The sequence below is a fragment of the Mesoplodon densirostris genome, chromosome 19, assembly GCF_025265405.1.
Source record: "Mesoplodon densirostris isolate mMesDen1 chromosome 19, mMesDen1 primary haplotype, whole genome shotgun sequence".
NCBI lineage: Eukaryota > Metazoa > Chordata > Mammalia > Artiodactyla > Ziphiidae > Mesoplodon > Mesoplodon densirostris.
In genome coordinates, this window is record NC_082679.1 from 27,648,837 (window position 1) to 27,668,166 (window position 19,330).

At 49.6% G+C, this 19,330-nt stretch overlaps 1 pseudogene; it reads left to right on the forward strand.

Annotated features, from left to right (window-relative positions):
- Positions 1 to 19,330, forward strand: part of LOC132479621 (zinc finger protein 541-like) — an 82,212-nt pseudogene that overhangs the window by 25,253 nt on the left and 37,629 nt on the right.

A 19,330-nucleotide genomic window follows, 5' to 3' on the forward strand; every position in this document is an offset into this window, starting at 1 on the left:
TGTTTCTTAAATGCTTTCCGGGATGGCAATCCAGGACACGAGTGTGTAATCTATACATGCGTTTGAGAGCAAATATTCCACGAGTAATAATTATGCCAAGGGCATGGAAAACCCACTGATACTTGACCAGGCGATGGATCAAAACCTGGTGGCACAGTGGTTAAGAATTGCCTGCCAATGCAGGGGACACGGGTTCGAGCCCTGGTCCGGGAAGATCCCACATGCCGCGGAGCAACTAAGCCCATGCGCCACTAGTGAGCCTGCGCTCTAGCGCCCGCAAGCCACAACTACTGAAGCCCGCACGCCTAGAGCCCATGCTCTGCAACAAGAGAAGCCACTGCAACGAGAAGCCCGCGCACTGCAACGAAGAGTAGCCCCCACTCGCCGCAACTAGAGAAAGCCCACGCACAGCAATGAAGACCCAACGCAGCCAAAAATAAATAAATAAAATAAATAAAATTTTAAAAAAATAACACCACCTGTAGTTTGAAGGATTCTGAGTTAATCCTAGTGGAGGGCTCAGAGCAGTACGTGGCTCTTGGCTGGCACGCGAGAAACATCATCTATCGTTGTTACCGTCATTATTACTGTCCATGTTGTCGTTAATAACAGCTCAGTGAGGTGGGCACTGCTCCCTCCTTGCCTCCCAGACCGGGGAAAGGGGTCACCCTGCTGCTGAGTGGAGGGCAGTGCCTGGCAGGATGGGGCTCCGGCTCAGCCCCCAACCAAGGACCAGGCAGTTCTGAGTTCCTAACCGCTAAATGGCCATAACCAAACCCGCCTCCTAGGACAGTCGTGACATTCACTGACGTCACGTACAGGAGGTGCTGAGAACCTGACCAGGGATGTTATGGGCATTAAGAGGATGGCACGGGTAAGAATAATGCACATTGTTACTCTTCCGTAAATGTAATAACATGAACATAATGTGTATTTGTTGGGTTCTGGATTTAGTCATTTATATTATGCCAGATAAATTATTTGGAATGTTACTGTGGTTGTTGTGAGGACTAAATGAAAATTACTGTAAAGGGCCTGGCATATGATAGGTATTTGGTAACTGATAGTTATGTTAATGAAGACGGAGGAGGGGGGAGTGGGAGGGAGAGAGAAGAGGGGGGAGGAGGAAAAAGGAGGGGGAGGGATGGGGAGCGAAGCGGGGAGGGGAGAGGCCACAGAAGAGGAAGAAGAGGGAGGGACGACTGGCACTGAGTAATGGGCCCGGCACACAGTAGGTGCTCAATAAAAGTCCACTGTGTTCCCCACTCTGGGCTTTGCTCATCACCCCTGCCTTCATCTTCCAGGTGGAGACTGAGGTCCACAACAGTCGATCCCCTTCCCCCAGGTCACACACCCCACCCATGGCTGGGCCGGGACAGGACCCCCCAGCGCCCCCGCCCTGCCCACTGTGAACTCCAGAGCCAGCCTCTGCCTCTGTTCCAGCTCTGTAGCAGCTGCCCTCCAAGGCCAGGGACTCAGGACCACACCTCCTTCTCTTGAGGGGCCGGAGGGCACAGCTGGGGGGTCGGGGTCCAGCAGCTCTGGCCTCACCTCCACCCCACACTGCTCCTCAGTGACTGCCCCCTGCCCCCATCCCGGCAAAGTGCCTCAGGGGACGAGTGCGACCCCTTCTCCCCTCCCCCACTGGCTGCCACCACAGGCGACTTGGGTGATGCCTGGAGCCTACGGCCTTCCCCGAGCCCCCGGGCCACTTACCCCAGGACCTTCATAGAAGGCACTTCGGGCCTCCCCGGGATTATCCAGGAGCTCATCACTGTCAAGCTGCACCAAGACCCGCCCCCACCCAAGGTCAAAGGTCAGCTGGGCAGTGGGCTGGCCCACCTCTAGAACAAAAACCAATTGAGGGTTACATGGGACAAAAAGACAGAGACGAGGTGGGGGGGTTGCGGGGGGAGATTCGAGGGGTACAGGAAACTCCGCCTCCAGAAAAGTCGCCCCAAAGAAAGGGGCTTGGCTGCAAGATTAAAATGCGAGGCAACCCCAGCACTGAGTCCGAGCCTCTCCTGACATGCCTGCCTTGAACTCTAGAATCCTGCCTCCGTGGCTTTGCTCAAGCGTCTTTGGTAACACATCTGGCAGGGCCGGTCACATTTGTCACCTCCTCCCGACAACTGTCCGTCCCTTCCTACTAAGTCACTCCTTCCACTGCCCAGCCCAAGCACCCGGCACGCCCTGCCACCCGGGCGCCTAACGTGCGTGTGTTCCCGTGTCTGGGAGCACAGGGACCTGTCTCGTTCCTGCAGACATAGGCAATGTCTACAACAGGCCCTAAGCGCCCAATGAATGGCTGTCCACAGCCAAGCCTCCCCAGTTTCTCTGTCCAGCTGATCTTTTTCCAGAACCCCAGACTGCTATATCCAATAGCTGCCCTTGGACTTCTGGCATCCACCTCGAACTCCCAGTCTCAGAGAACAGTACCACCACCCACTCAGCTGCTCAGGTCAAGTCCAGGAGGCATTCTGGATGCTCTTTCTTCCTCACCGTCTAAGTCACCAGCAAGTCTAGTGATCCTGCCTCCCAGACAGATCCCAGAGCCAGCGTCTGGTACCTCCTCCCGTGCCTGCCCTGGGGCCCAGGCCACCAACTTCTGCTCCGCACTCGCCTCCGCTCCACAGATTATTTGATACATCCCCTCTCAAGGAGCTGAGCTCCGTCCCCTCCCTGTGAGTGTGGGCGCGCTTAGTGACTCGCCTCTAGCAAATGCAGTATGACGGAAGTGACAGTGTGCGACTTTGGAGACTAGGTCATAAGAGGCACTGAGCTTCCTCCTGGCTCTCTCCCTTGGGTCACTTGCTCTGGGGGAACCAGCTGCCATGCTGTGAGGACACTCAAGCAATCCTAGGGGGAGGCCCACATGGTGAGGAGCTGAGGCCTCCAGCCAACTGCCACGGCAGTGAGTCACTGTGGAGGCACATCCTCCAGCCCCAGACAAGCCCTCAGATGACAGTGGCTCCAGGCAACATCCTGACTGCTATACTCAGGGGAGACACTGAGCTAGACACCCAGCTAAGCACTCCCCAGTTCCTGACCCTCAGAAACTGAGAGCTCTAACAAATGTTGTTTTAAGTCACTAAGTGATGGGATAACTTGTTATGCAGCTGTGGGTGACTGATACAGCTCCTCATGGCTCAACAGACATCCACTCTCCCCCACTTTGTTCCGTTCTCTGGAGGGCAAACGGAATGTGGCATTCTCCTGCTTAATAACCCGTCAGAACTGCCTGTCACGTTCAGAATAAAGTCTGAACTCCTCGATCAAGTCCTCCAAGCCCTTCATGACCTGGTGATTTTTGTCCACTCCAGTCTTACCACCTTCTAGTTTCCCCTTCATTCCGGCCCCACTGGCCTTCTTTCTCAAACTTTCCAACCTTCCTACCTGTCCTTCCCCTGCCCAGAGCGCCATGGGCACCTCCCTTTGATCCTTCAGGTTCACACCAGCTAGAGAAGAAGCCCCTGCTTCCGCCTCCCATTCATTTTCTTTTAAACCTCTTTTGTTGTGCAAGTGACATTATTATTTCTTATGCTGCTCTGCATGGTGCTTTCCACCATCACCTTTATTAGCTCTCGGTTGCTTTGTTTACCAAGGAAATGTGTATGGAGTGAGGGCAGGGATTTGCCATCTCTTTCACTCTCTGCCATAACCCTGGGGCCTGGCTCATGGAAGGCAAGGGGCAGATGTCTACTGAATCAGCGGGGAGTGTCTCTCAGCTCCCAATTCCACAGGCCCCTGCCCTGGGGATGCTTCTCCCTGCCCCAGCACTCACCTTCTCAGATCCATGTAAGAAGTCGTTGAGGGCCTGAGGGTCACTGAAAGAGAGAAGGGGAGAGACATTTGAGGAGATGAGGGACAGGGGAGGGGAGGGAGAGGGTGGGGGAGACAAGTTAGATGTCGGCAGCGTGCCAGGACCCTCCCTGCAAGGACCATTCCCTGGGGCCAAGACCCCTGAGGGGTCAGGGTTTCTGTCCCCTTAAGTCTAGGGGCATGGGTAGGGGTGGGGCAGGTGCCCTCCGTACCAGAGCCTCCTGATCAGAGACAGACAGCTGCCTTTTCCTCCTCCCTCTCTCTCCCCAGCGTCTGATGACCATGGTGATGACATCAACCCAGACTGAGTCCTGATCACATGCAGGCCCCGTGCTAAGTGCTTCACACACATGTATCTCATTTAATCCCCACAGGATCCCTCGAGGTGGGTCCTGCCACCCCCGCTTTGCAGATGAGTAAAAGGAAGAGCTGAGACCATGGTTCTCTGTCTCCCAGCTAGCAGGTGGCGGAGCCAGCCCTGAACCCACAAGTCTGGCCCCAAGCCTGTGCTCCTGTCCTACACGTGACTGGGTGAAGGAGGGAGGGAGGGGAGGCGGCATGAAGGGGCCCAGGCTCTGGGTCCCCCTGGAAGACACATGCAGCGTGGTTCTCAAGGAAGGGAACAGAGAGGGAGAGGGGCCAGGAGGGCAGGCGCTCTGAGTCAGAGGAACCGCCAGAGCCGGGCCGAGCCTGTCAGAATGATGAGGATGAGGACGGCTAACATTTGGCTCCTGCTTACCATGTGCCAGGCACTGTCCCAAGCGTTTAGCTTGTTCAGCCCCCATGGGAAAGGGATGCCGTGTGCCCCAGTTTACAAGTGAGAAAACAAGTTCTCTGTTTGCCCATCCACCCCCGCGCCAACCACCACTGCTCCAGACATCCTACCAAGCTTCCATGCACCCATCTTTACAAACTTCCACCCAACCGCCCATCTTTCTTGTCTTCCAACACACAAACTGACCCGTCCTTCCATCCGCTCCTCCTTTTTACTGTTTTGGGCCGCACTGAGAGGCTTGTGGGATCTCAGTTCTCCGATCAGGGACTGAACCCGGGCCCGGGCAGGGAAAGCACTGAGTCCTAACCACTGGACTGCCAGGGAAGTCCCCATCCGCCTATCCTTCCATCAGCCCACGCATCCTTCCCTCCCAACCACGCAGACAGAACACGATGAGAAATCACACACAATCCCAGTCCAGGGCCATGGAGTTGTTACCCTCTCTTTTTCTTCTTGGTAGGGGGAGGGGGATGGTCCCGAACTCACTGAGGACATGGCGACTGTCGTGCCCCCCCCCAGCTGGGTCACCACCCCTAACCCTCAATAGCATTCTCTGAACTTCCTGATCACCACTACAGCCCCTATTACCCTCGACGGCTCTGTGACGTAAAGAATCTCAGGTAGAGAACCCATATGGTTATTTCAGGGGCTTCTCTGGACAGTACCCTGGAGAGTCTGATGAAAACAAAAGACCCTCTTGCCAGAAACATGCATGTGGGCCAGAAATGTTACACGTTCTTTCCCAGAGGGAAGTGTGTCATGGGACACACACACACACACACACACGTATGCACACACGTACACACTTCACGGGCCCTGGGTTAACAAGCCCAGTCTAGAACAGAAACACATGGCCCCAGAGCCTCATACACCCATCACGCTCGCCTCTAGAGCTGGCCCCGGGGACTGTCCCCAGAGAGGCCCTTCCAAGGCTCTTGCTGCATCCGTGCGGCAAGATAACACACTCTCTCTGGCTTCATATCTCCGCCCACACCCACTGTCTTCCCATGTCACCAGCTCTGTGGCCTACGAGCCCCTGCCCTTCCCAACCAGCCTAAGGTGGGCAAGGCCTGGCCAGGGAATGACAAGGCAGGATCTGCAGAGAATCTGGAGAAGACGGAAACGGGGGAGGGAGATCCTGCCTGCAGATGGCATGGAGGTTGGGGGGGGAATGGCCCGAATGACCCAGGGGGCCCAGGCTGGAGAGGGCGGGGCTGAAGGATGTGGCTGAGCCAGGCTCTTCCAAGAAGGAACGTCCCTTCCGGGGAGGTGGGCGGGAGACCACGGCCCCTCCGGGAATGAGCGGGATGCTTGGCTGGTTACCTGCGCTACAAACGAATCATGAAGGGAAGGAGGGGGCGTCCACTCCAGCTCTACGCAGGGCCCCCAGCTGGGGATGTGGGGAGGGTCCTTTTGGGGGCCAGCTGTGGAGAGAGAATGAGAGAGAGGCTGTGAGTGAGACAGTCAGTGAAAAGGAGAAAGATGTAGCCAGAGAGACGAGAGGTCAAATACCAGTTTAAAACCACAGGAAAGGGGCTTCCCTGGTGGTGCAGTGGTTGAGAGTCCGCCTGCTGATGCAGGGCACGTGGGTTCGTGCCCCGGTCTGGGAAGATCCCACATGCCGTGGAACGGCTGGGCCCATGAACCATGGCCGCTGAGCCTGCGCGTCCGGAGCCTGTGCTCTGCAAGGGGAGAGGCCACAACAGTGGGAGGCCCGCATACCGCAAAAAAAAAAAAAAAAAAAAAAACCCACAGGAAACAACACTGTACATTATCACATATATATATGCAGACACACTGCACTATATCTACATACAGTGTGTGTACATATATATATATTCACACACACACATCATGCAATAGTATATAACATTATATGATATAATCCATCAGCACTTCAATCTAGCAAAATACAGTCAGGTCTCATCATCTGAGCTGCTTATGTCCTATAAGGTCACCGTGAATTTGCGATTATGGCCGCTGAGCCGCAGCCCCTGGGGAAAGACAGGGTTAGCTTCCTGCCAGCCTCTGGTCCCATTCTCATCAACCCATCAATATATCCCCTTGGCTTATGTGTGTTTCTGTTTAAAGACACCTTGTTTGGGACTTCCCTGGTGGCGCAGTGGTTGAGAGTCCGCCTGCCAATGCAGGGGACACGGGTTTGAGCCCTGGTCCAGGAAGATCCCGCATGCCGTGGAGCAACAGAGCCCGTGCGCTACAACTACTGAGCCTGCGCGCCTAGAGCCCGTGCTCCGCAACAGGAGAAGCCACCGCAATGAGAAGCCCGCGCACCACGAGAGTAGCCCCTGCTCGTCGCAACTAGAGAAATCCCGCGCACAGCAACGAAGACCCAACTCAGCCATAAATAATAAATAAATAAATAAATAAATTTAAAAAATAATTTAAAAAAACAATAAAGACACCCTGTTTAACATAAACGGTTGATTCGCTCACACCGAGCTCAAGGCCCACAGCGCTGTAACTCATGCCTGAGGGCAGGTCACCTCACACGCCCGATCTCTCCAGAGCACATCGCAGCCTTCCTGTGCTTATGGACAGTGGGTGGCCCTTCAGCCCTACAAGGGATGGGCCGGGTTTAACAGCAAAACCACCCACAAAAAGCACAAAAGTGCAAAACAACAGGGCGCTAAAGAGGATGCTTCTTTATAGCTCTCGAGCTGAACAGAGAGGCAGAGGGTCGCCGCGTTCAACCTCAGCTGGTAGCACGTGCATCGGGAGACTCAAGATAGACTCACGGCTCTGCACACGTCTGCAAATGACCAGGAAAGCGCCGTGAGTACTGATTTGGGGGTTAACAATGTTAGCAAATAGGCGGATTCACAAATATGGAATCCACAAATAACAAGGATTGACCTGATGACAGTAATGATGGTGGCTGTGATGACGATGATGATGGCTGCTGGTTTGAAGTACTCTGCACGTATCAGCCTGTTCACCGTCTTTGAATCCCTATGAAGCAGGTGCTTTTCGCAGCCCCATTCCACAGATGAGGAAGGCGAGGCTCAGAACGGTGAGCCATACGCCCTATATCCCTCCAGTGGTCAGTGGTCAGGCTGGGGTCTGAGCCAAGGTCGGCTGACTCCAGAGTCCCCGCCCTTAACCACTATCCCACAGATGGTCCTCTCGTCATATTGTTTCTCTTTTAAATGTGAAGCCAACATGCCACAGGGTCAAGATAAGACGAAGCTGGGTGACAGCCTTTGTTAGCATTTTGTGAATGCCTGGGATAGCTCAGATCCAAAAAAGCGATAAAGCGAGCAGATGGAAGAGAGAGCAGGAACGAGAGCTGCTTCTCCTTTTTATGGAGAGCCCCAGGCCCTGGAAAGATCTAGAAAGCATCTGTCACAAGACCCTGGAACACGGGATCCTGGCCCATCTAGAGTCCAGGTGCACTGCCCTGGACCAGGGTGATCACAAGCGCCCAAGGTGGCTTTGGGAGCGCCGCCAGCTCCATGTGGGTTCCCCCCTCCTCCATGCCCCAAGCTTTGGGTGTGGCCCAAGTTCTGTAAACGTCGGACCAGAAGTAGAGCCAGGAGGTGGGTGTCTCCTGAACAGGGCTCTCCAAAGGGGATCTGCGGGTGAATGTCCAGTGGGAGGCTCCAGCCTGTGAGAATCTGTTATCCATGTGTTTTCATTCAGATGGTAACAGCAGAGCAATGGACGAGGGGGACTTTCCGGGGAGAGGGCAAGGTTCTGCATGGTGATGGGGTGTCTGTTACATGGGGGTTTAAAAATTCACAGCTCAGGTTTCTGTATGTCAACACATATCAATTCAACCATGTTAATTTTACCTTTAAAAAACTGTACAAAACAGGGCTTCCCTGGTGGCGCAGTGGTTGAGAGTCCGCCTGTCGATGCACGGGACGCGGGTTCGTGCCCCGGTCCAGGAAGATCCCACATACCGCGGAGCGCCTAGGCCTGTGAGCCATGGCCGCTGAGCCTGTGCCCCGCAACGGGAGAGGCCACAACAGTGAGAGGCCCGCGTACTGCAAAAAAAAAAAAAAAAAAAAAAAAACAAAACTGTACAAAATAAATAATCAGCATAGAGTTGTAGTGGGGGAGGAGAGCTAACAGACATGGCAAATGTTGGTAACTGTTAGAGCTGGATGATGGCTACCTGGGGGCTCAGTACACCGTTCTAGTTAATGTACATCTTCTCGAAAGTTTCCATAATAAAAAGAAAACCATTTGTCAATGATCAGCAGGTCCGGGGTTCCTCTGAGATGGGTCCCCTGTTCAGGTGCCAGGGTTGGCATCTATGTCGCCTATCAGGTTGATGCCAAGAGGCCCAGCATGGGGTTACAGTTTGGGGTTGGAGTCAGCAGTTCAAATCTCCACTTCCCCACACATGGGCTGAAGTCGGGCAAGTGACTTCACCGCTCTAGGCTTCAGTGCCCTCATCTGTAAAATGGGCACAATCATAGTCCTTATTTTCACGTATGGCAGTGGAGAGGCTCTTAGGCCTTTAATCCTCTGGTGTAGTAAAGTATTTTGTAAGCGATAGATACTGTTACACAATCATTTTAGCTGCCATTGTGAATCTTACCTAGTGGGGCAACTCCCAAAGCTTTCTGGCCACAGCACAGTCAGGTTGGACAAAAGTCCCCAGGCCCCAGCTTTTCCACCTGGTGCCTTTTGTCACATTTGGCCCTTGAGCACATTTTGAAGGGTTTACACCCAAGGCAATAGAAATGAAAGCAAAAATAAACAAATGGGACCTAATCAAACTTATATGCTTTTTGCACAGTAAAGGAAACCAGAAACAAAAGGAAAAGACAACCTACAGCCTGGGAGAAGATACTTGCAAATGATGTGACTGACAAGGGCTTAATTTCCAAAATATACAGACAGCTCATACAACTCAATAACAACAAAACAAACAACCCAATCAAAAAGTGGGCAGAACACCTGAATAGTCATTTCTCCAAAGAAGACATACAAATGGTCAACAGGCACATGAAAAGATGCTCAACATTGCTAATTATCAGAGAAATGCAAATCAAAACTACAATGAGGTATCACCTCACACCAGTCAGAATGCCATCATCAAAAAGTCTACAAGTAATAAATGCTGGAGACGGTGTGGAGAAAGGGGAACCTTCCTGCACTGTTGGTGGGAATAGAAATTGGTGCAGCCAATATGGAGAACAGCATGGAGGCTCCTTAAAAAACTAAAAATGGAGTTACCATATGGAAGGGTTTACGTATCATTTGATTATGCACGTGGTCCGACTTCAACTGCCAGGTACCAGGTCTCCTTGGGTCCTTCCAAACCCCTGTTGTTACCCCATTTGTCAGGTGAGATAAACGAGGCTAAATAGAGTGGTGAATGGGAAACCATGCGCCACACACAACCAGTGATACGTGCCCCCTACCCACTCATGCACAAGGCTACCCAGGAGCCTGCAGCTCTCAACCTGGCAGACAGAGGGAGCCTTGAAAGACACAAATGAACCCACTGAGAGTGGAAAGACAGAATGTGAATGCTGTCTGGATATCTGATGATACTAAGAAATTGTGATTAAGATTCTAGGTATAAAAATGGCATAGTGTTTTTGTTTTTCTGCTTTTTTTCCTTTAGAGTTCTTACCTTTTAGTAATACATCCTAAAATACATAGGGGTGAAATGATCAAATGTCTGTGATTTACTGCAAAATAATCCAGTTCTGGGAGGTCAGGGGCATACTGACCTGCGCTGTCCAATACGGAAGCCACTAGCCATGTGTGACTACGCGCATTTAAGTTCAAGCTAATGAAATGAAATTAGGGCAAATGACTTGAGTAGTTATTTGTCCAAAGGAGATATACAAATGGCCATAAGCACAGGAAAAGATGATCCACACCACCAATCATTAGGGAAATGCAATCAAAACCACAGATGCCGCCCCACCCCCTTTAGAAGGGCTACTATCAAAAAACCAAAAATTAACAAGTCTTGCCGAGGACCTGGAGAAACTGGAACCCTGGTGCTCTGTTAGTTAGTGGAAATGTAAAATGTTGCAGCTGCTGTGAAAAACACTTTGGCGGTTCCTCAAAAAATTAAAAATAGAATTAGCATATGACCCAGCAAGTCCACTTCTGGATATATACACAAAAGAATTGAAAGCAGGGTCTTGAAGACAGATTTATACACCCACGATCACAGCAACACTATTCACAAGAGCCAAAAGGTAGAAACAACCCAAGTGTCCATCAACAGATGAATGGATAAGCCAAATGTGGTGTCTATTTACAATGGAATAGCATTCAGGGAGGAAATTCTGATACACGCAACGGCATGGATGACCTTAAGCTAGGTGAAGTGAGCCAGTGACAAAAAGACAAAGATACCATCTGATGCCACTTATGACGGAGAGACAGGAAGTAGAATGGCAGCTGCCAGGGACTGGGGGCAGGGGAGGAGAAACCGGGAGTTATTGTTTAGTGGGTGCAGAGTTTCAGTTCTGCAAGATGCTACAAGTTCTGGAGAAGGATGGGGGTGAAGGTTGCACAATTATGCAAACGCACTTACTGTCGCTGAATCGTACACTTCGAAATGGCTGAGATGGTAGGTTGTGTTATGTATATTTTACTGCAATAAACAAAGGGGAAAAAAGGGGACAAGGAGGAATGTGAAAGTTTTAAATAAAAAAGATTTACCTTAAGAGTGTAAAGGAAATTAAACATTTAGTTTGCGGTCACGGTGGCGACATTTCGTGGGCTTGACAGCCACACGTGGCTGCTGGCTACCACACAGGACACCGCAGATCTAGAATATTCCCACGGTGGCAGAAAGCTCTCTTGGACAGCGCTGGTCTGTCAGAGTGGCGGAAAACTGAAAAGTGGCAAAGAGTTGGTTGATGGGGCCCATGTTTTACTATTCTACTTTGTGCACATTTGCAGTTTTCCAAAATGAAAATTTTTTATTTTGAAAATACTTGAACATCAAAAAATCATACGTCTCTCTGATTTTTTGTCGTCTGTCTCCCCCACCAAAATGTCAACCCCCTCCCCCCCGAGGACAGGGATTTTGTCTGTTTTGTTCCCTGTGGGACACCCAGAGCCTGCACAGAGCATGGTACATGGTAGGGGGTCACTAAATATTTGTGGGGTGAACAAATGAATTTGCACAGGTGGTTAAACAAACCCAATCATTCGTTCAAAGAGCAGCCTGGTGAGAAAGGCATTTACTAATTGCCCGCTCTGTGTCCAGCATGGGGGAGAGCTGAGGATACCGTAACGAACAAAAGCAGACCCAGTCCTTGACTTTGGGCAAGATCAGGACTAGTGGTTCTCAACCAGGGGTGACATTAGACGCCCCTCTCCTTCCTCGACACACACATACTCAAAAAGCTTTTGAAAAAGTGACCGGGGAAGTGGGGGACACACAATTAGCATGCAAAGCTGCAACCCCAAATTACGCACAGGGGAGCGGACGCCTTGCGCTCCTTCAGAGCAGAAGCTTTAAAAGCCATCGCACGGTTCTGCCCAAGTCCTGGCATGACAATGGGTACGTGGACGGAGCCACAGCCAATGCACGAAGCTCGGACACACGAGCGAGAGAGGAGCCTTTGCTGCTGTCAGCTGCTGAGATCTAGGGCTCACTCATTACTGCAAAGCACTCAGCCGAAGCTGGCTGATACATCTAGGAAGAGCCTACCCTGCCCCAGTGCTTCCTTGGTATCAGGCCCTGTGCTAACCCCACACCTATTGGTTCCTCCCAGTCCCCGGGGAGGCAGGAGGAACATTTCCCACAGCGCAGGAAACTGAGGCTCCCAGGGGTCAGGACACTTGCCCCAAACCACACTGTGAGGCCAGAATTTGAACTCAGACCCTGTGATTCTGAAGAACCTCCTTCTCCACCACTGGGCTATCAAAAGCACGAAAAGATGGGCTTGCGAAACCACAACCAGCTCAAGAGAACAGCCACGATGCAACAATGACAAAGTGTCCTTCCAGAAAATCCTGTGAATTCCTCCGGCACTTGGAATGCCATCGGAGTTTTGCGTTGTCATCAGGAGTTGTGCAGAAGCCAGGCTGCTGAGCAGGATACAGAATTAAAAGTCCCCGCAAAGCTCCAGAAACAGGCTAATTTTAATTTAGATTTAATTTAATGCTAGTAACCCTCAGGTTATTTGCAAGTCATAAAAATCAAAGTCGACGGAACACTACCATTTGCTCATGGGAAGTGATAGGGGAAGAGGATGTGGCAAAGTCTAGCTGGTGCTTTTCCAAACACCATTTCCCCACCCCTCCTCGCCTTGCTCACAGAAGCCTGATGCTGCTCGGGGTAACCCCTGCCAATTCCAAGATGTAAACAAACGCTGTTCTGAGTCAGTCAGTCTTTTTCAAGCTATGGGTCATGCCTTTGAGGGTTGTGAAATCAAATTAGCAGGTTGTGACAAGGAATTTTGTTTTAAGTTAAAGAGTATGGGGTCAAATGGAATGGGATAGAATAGGAAATATTAAAAGGCATCACACAGGGTAAGCAAAAGGATCAGTTTGTGATACTCGTTTCAATTTTGTGTGTCTCTGTGTGTACATATTTCCGACTGTGGGTTGTGGCCAAAATAGCTTTAAAATAATTGGACGAGGCCAGTGGCACTGCTCTCCCCTTTATCAGCCATTCACTTTCCCAGGCTTCCTAGCAGCTAGGCTAGCCATAGTTTTGCAAATAAGTAAAAGCCAAAGTGTACAGAGTTGGGTTCTGCTCAATGAATCTTTTGGGGAAGACAGAATTTGGGAAAGGTTTTCTTCCAGAATATAAAAACAGAGCTTCTCTAGGGAGAAAGTCTTTTGCTTCCTGCTTCCAGCTTTGAATACAGTTGAGAAGACTGGAGCTGTGGCAGCTATTTTGCAATCATGAGGCAATAAATCTGAGGCTGGTAAGCCCACCTACGGAGGATAACTGATGAGAGGAGAGAAAAAGACTAGGTTCTTAACAACTCCTCATGGGTTGCCTGCCTCCAGACTTCTTAATCCTTACAGTTTAAGCCACTGTTAGGTTTTCCGTTATTTGCAGTCAAACACAACCTGACACAAACGAGTTGGCATTTCTACACATCTTTGCAGCCCATCACAAGGACTCTCAAAGCCTTCCGTGGGTCAAGGACTGTACTCTGTGAATCCGCTGATTCAGAAGAGAGGCCCAGCAAAATGGGAGAGGGCTGATGGCAAGGGGATCTGGAAAAAAGACCACTGGGGCCAAAAACTCTTCTTCTCCCTAGTCCCACTGTTTACAGCTCCTCCTATTTATTATCCAACCCTTGAACTTGGGCTGGCCTTCTGACTTGCCTTGGCCAACAGAATGTGGTGGAAGTGATGGTGTGCGTTTCTGAGCCTACTCTTTGCCCAGCTGCCATGTGACAAAGTCCAGGCTAGCCTTTCGGAGGACAAGAGACACATGCCCATCACCTCTATCATCCCAGCTCACAGCCAGCCAAGCCCTAGAAGCAGAGCTGCCTAGCTGACCTACAGCTGACCACACCCAGGTAAGACAGAAGTAACCAGAGGTACCCAAGGCCAAATTCTAACCAGTGGAACCACAGTTTTGTTTTAATCCACTGTGGCGCATCGTGTTTTCCAAAGATGGCTGAAATAATGTCTACAACCTCCCATGATCTACCAAGGTGTGATCTTGCCAGTCCCCTTGAATTGAGGAAACTTTGTGACTACTTCAACCAGGACAGTGCAACAGAAGTGCCACTATGTGACTTCTGAAGCTAGGTCATAAAAGTCAACTCAGTTTCTGCCATGTCCACCAGGACATTTACCCTGGAAGCCCTAAGCCACCTTAATAGAATTCTTACCGCTCTGAGGCCACCATGCTATGGGGAAGCCTAAGCGAGACACATGGAGAGACCATGAGTAGATGCTCTGGTTGATGGTCTTATCTTCAAGTCATCCCAGCCCAGGTGCCATGCATGGCGTATGAACAAGCCCTCAGCCCCCAGCCTGCGAACCTTCCCAGCCAAGACTGCAGACATCATGGAGCAGAGACCCACTATGTCAAATTCTTGGCCCATAAAACCTGTGAGCATAATACAGTTGTTCCATTAAGCTGCTACATTTTGGGGTAATTTGTTAAACAGCGACAGTAACCAGAACAGCCTCTAAAGTTGGGGGTTGTTATGTGGCAGCAGCTAGCTGATACAGCCCTCTCTAGAGACTAAGTGCCAACTTTGACCTCACACCTCTGACTCACCCAACTCTTTCTTTTTTTTTTTTAATTCATTCATTTATTTTTGGCTGCATTGGGTCTTCATTGCTGCGTGCAGGCATTCTCTAGTTGCGGCGACGGGGGCTATTCTTTGTTGTGGTGCACGTGCTTCTCACTGTGGTGGCTTCTCTTGTTGCGGGGCACGGGTTCTAGGTGCATGGGCTTCAGTAGTTGTGGCATGCAGGCTCAGTAGTTGTGGCTCACAGGCTCTAGAGCGCAGGCTCATTAGTTGTGGCGCACGGGTTTAGCTGCTCCGCAGCACGTGGGATCTTCCCGGACCGGGGACTGAACCCATGTTCCCTGCATTGGCAGGTAGATTCTTAACCACTGTGCCACCAGGGAAGTCCCTCACCCAAGTCTTACCCATTCCACCTCCCAAATCTCTCCACTTTATCTCCTCCTCTCCATGACCACTATTCCTGCCCAGATCCAGGCCTCACCATCTCTCTTTTCATCTATCCATCCACCCAGACTTTTGGGGAGAGAGAAAGAAAGAGCTCTTTGGAGAGCAATTAAAATCGACACCACCTTTATGTTCAGTGACCTTTAGAGTTCTAAAATCACTGAATTAGTTTAACAACATAAAAGCGTGCCCTATAAAACTTGGATTGCTCATAAAGCAACTGGTGTCTAGCTCCTAAAAGCCTTGTTTACACAGGTAGTCACCCACTAGAAATGTTTGGAATGTTCTCTCTTTCCCTTTTTGCCATTCACCGCTGTTCTAAATGAAGCTATAAAGCCACAGACTTGCCAAGAAAATCAGGCATCTGAAAAGGTTTTTGAATTTTTTTCTTAATACTAGTGTATAAAAAACAGGGGGGAAACTCTGAGGAGTGAAACAGGTAACGGGGTGGGGTGAAGGGAACAAAAGCAGCGATTACACTGACCAGACACAGGGCTGCCCAGGGCATCAAGCAAAAGAGAACACTTAAAGTTCAGGAAAAAATGGAGTTAAGAGAAGCGAAGGGGAAAGAAAAGCCCCTACAACATTCCACACATGCTTTAGACCACTTGTTCCTAAACGTGGGCAGGCACCAGAATCACCTGGAAGGCTTTTAAAAGAAAGAATGAAAGAATGGACTTCAGGATCAGCAGGTTGGGGGCAGGGGCGGGGGGTGCTGAAAATTTGCATTTCTAACAAGTTCCCAGGTGATGCTGATGCTGCTGGTCCAAGGACCACTGCTCTAGAAGCTTTTGTCTCTTTAGTTTTCCTTCTGGGGCTCTTGCTCTTGCATAGAACACAAGCCACCAGTTCCTAGCCAGTGCCCAGGCCCCTGACAATGTGGCCTCGCAGGGTCCTCTCCGAGGCTCAGGAGGGTCCAACAGCCAGTCTCAGTCTGATATCCTTTTAAACAGAACTTGGATTTGGTTCCATTCAGCAATGTACCCTCCTAAGAGGACGACTCACAGTGAGTATAGGCCTTTTGCCCCTTTGCCAGAGACTTCCTTTCTCAGCCTCCTTTGCAGCCAAGTGTGGACATGGGAAGATTTTTACATTTGGATAAAAAAGACAGAACCTTACATTGGGAAGATTATTTGCCCCTACTCTTTCCTGCTTGAGAGAATGATGTGAAGCATGGTGACAATGGCCAGTGCTACAGCAGCCATTTTGCACTCCTGAGGGGGAAGGCCCAGTGAATCAGAGACAGACCCAGCATCCTGGCAATACTGAACTGCCAAATATTCCTGGAATGGCCTTCAACTAGATGTGTTGTTCCAGAAGAGAACTAAGAGCCTGAATTAACTAAGGTTAAACATACACCTACTCTATGACCCAGAAATTCCACTTCAAGGAATTGACTTAATGGATGTGAAAAGTATGTCTACAAAAACATGTGTACAGAAATTTTCATAGCAGCATTATTCACAAAAGCCCCAAATTGGAAACAGCATAGTGTCCAAAGACTGGTAGATGGAGAAACAAACTATGTTATATCCACGCACTTGAATACAGCTTGATAATGAAAGGGAATAAACTACTGATACACGCAAGGTCATGGATGAATCTCAAATCCACCATGCTGAGGAAAGGAAGCCAGACACAAAAGACCATTCACTGTGCGATCCCCTTGAAGTAAAGTTCTAGTGAAAGTGATGGGGAAAAAAATCGGAGGTGTGATTGCCTTAAGCGAGCAGCAGGAGGGGGAGAGGGCTAAGTACTGACTAGGAAGGTCCACGAGGAAATCTTCTGGGATGACGGAAATGGTCTGTAGCTAGATCTGGGTGATGGTTACATAGGTAATATTTGCCAAAATTCATCAAGCAGTGCACTTAAGGTTTGTGCCTTTTATCATACTTACTTTGTATCCCAGTAAAGCACAGCTTAAAAAAACAAAAAACAAAAAAACCCTACACAATCCATTCTTGTTATTCGTGGTAGTTATGTTCGACAAAGTTGCCACAAACACTGAATTAGAGAATAAGGAACTATTGCTCCTGGGGGAAATACAGGTTCTTATGAGCCTCTGGTCCCAACATTTTCATCAACTGATCAATACATAACCTTGTTTTTACATGTGTTTCTGTTTAAAGACGCCTGATTTAATATATACGGCTGATTCATTCGCAGTAAACCCATAACCAACGGCGCTGTAACTCACACCTGAACGAAGCTCATCTGAGACACATCACAGCCTTCTGGAACTTAGGAACACTAGCCAACACTTCAGCACAATGTTTGCGGGGCATTTTAAACAGCTAAACCAGCAACCAAAAGCCCCAAAATGTGAAAAACGTGGCACTAAACAGACCAAGAAAAAGCCACTTGGCTACAGTAAGAGCTGAAACAAGAAGACAGAGGGTCGCCCTGGTTGATCTCAGCTGGGAACAGGCACACAGCACAACTCAAATTTTTCCCTTGCTCTGCACATGTCTGTAAATGACTGGGAAAGCACCCGGTGTGCTGATCTGGGGGTTACAAAGAAATTTTAGCAGGTAGATGAATTCACAAATATGGCATGTGGGAATGAGAATCAACTGTACAGGGAAATATTGGTCAAGATTATAGCACATTTATTTACCCTTTACCTGGAGATTTCACTCATGGTCTGATCCTACAGGTACAACCTGATATATCCAAAATTATACATTTAGGAGGTTTTTAGGGCAAGGTGTGTGTCTACCAGCGAGATATTGGAAGTAATCCACTGGCCATCACTGGAAAACAGGTTAAATAAACTGGGTCCATCTAAATGGGAATACTATGCAGCTGTAAAAAAGAATGAAGAATACAAATGGCCACCTATATGGGAAAAGAATCTGAAAAACAATACATATATGTACATATATAACTGAATCACTTTGCTGTATACCTGAAATTAACACAACATTGTAAATCAACTATACTCCAACGTAAAATTTTTTAAAAAAATTTTTTTAAAGAATACAAACGGCCAACAAGCCCATGAAGAGATGCTCAACATCAATAGCCACCAGGGAAATGCAAATCAAAACCACAAGTGGATGGGCTTCCCTGGTGGCGCAGTGGTTGAGAGTCCGCCTGCTGATGCAGGGGACACGGGTTCGTGCCCCGGTCTGGGAAGACCCCACATGTCACGGAGCAGCTGGGCCTGTGAAGCATGGCCGCTGCGCCTGCACGTCTGCAATGGGAGAGGTCACAACAGTGAGAGGCCCGTGTACCGCAAAAAAAAAAAAAAAAAAAAAAAAAAAAATCCCACAAGTGGAGACTGCTTCACCCACTAGGATGGCTACAATCAAAAAGACAGACAATACGGGTTCGTGCCCCGGTCTGGGAGGATCCCATATGCCGCGGAGCGGCTGGGCCCGTGAGCCATGGCCGCTGAGCCTGCGCGTCCGGAGCCTGCGCGTCCGGAGCCTGTGCTCCGCAACGGGGGAGGCCACAACAGTGAGAGGCCCGCATACCGCAAAAAAAAAAAAAAAAACAAAAAACAAAAAACAGACAGACAATAATCAGTGCTGGTGAGGATGTATAGAAATCAGAACACTCACACACTGCTGGTGGGAATGGAAAATGGCGGGGCCTCAGTGGAAAGTAGTCTGGGAAACTCCCCAAACAGTTAAACACTGTTACCATGTGACCCAGCAATATCACTCATACATATATACCCAAGAGAAATGAATACATGCATTCACACAAAAACCTGTATACAAATGTCCATAGCAGCATTATTCATAATAGCCAAAAGGTTGAAATAACCCAAATGTCCACCAACGGATGCATGGATCCACAAAACGTGGTCTCTCAATTTGGTGGGATATTACTCAGACATCAAAAGGAATGAGGTACTGATATACCACAGTACAACATGGATGATCCTTGAAAGCATCATGCTGAGTGAAAGAAGCCAGACACAAAGGACCATATATTGTATGATCCCATTTTATGAACTGTCCAGAATAGACAAATCCACAGAGACAGAAAGATTAGTGGTTGCCAGAGGCTGTGGAGAGGGAGGAATTTGAAGTGGCTGTTCTTGGGCACAAAATTTTTGGGGGGGGGTGATAAAAATGTTCTGAAACTAGATAGTGGTGAT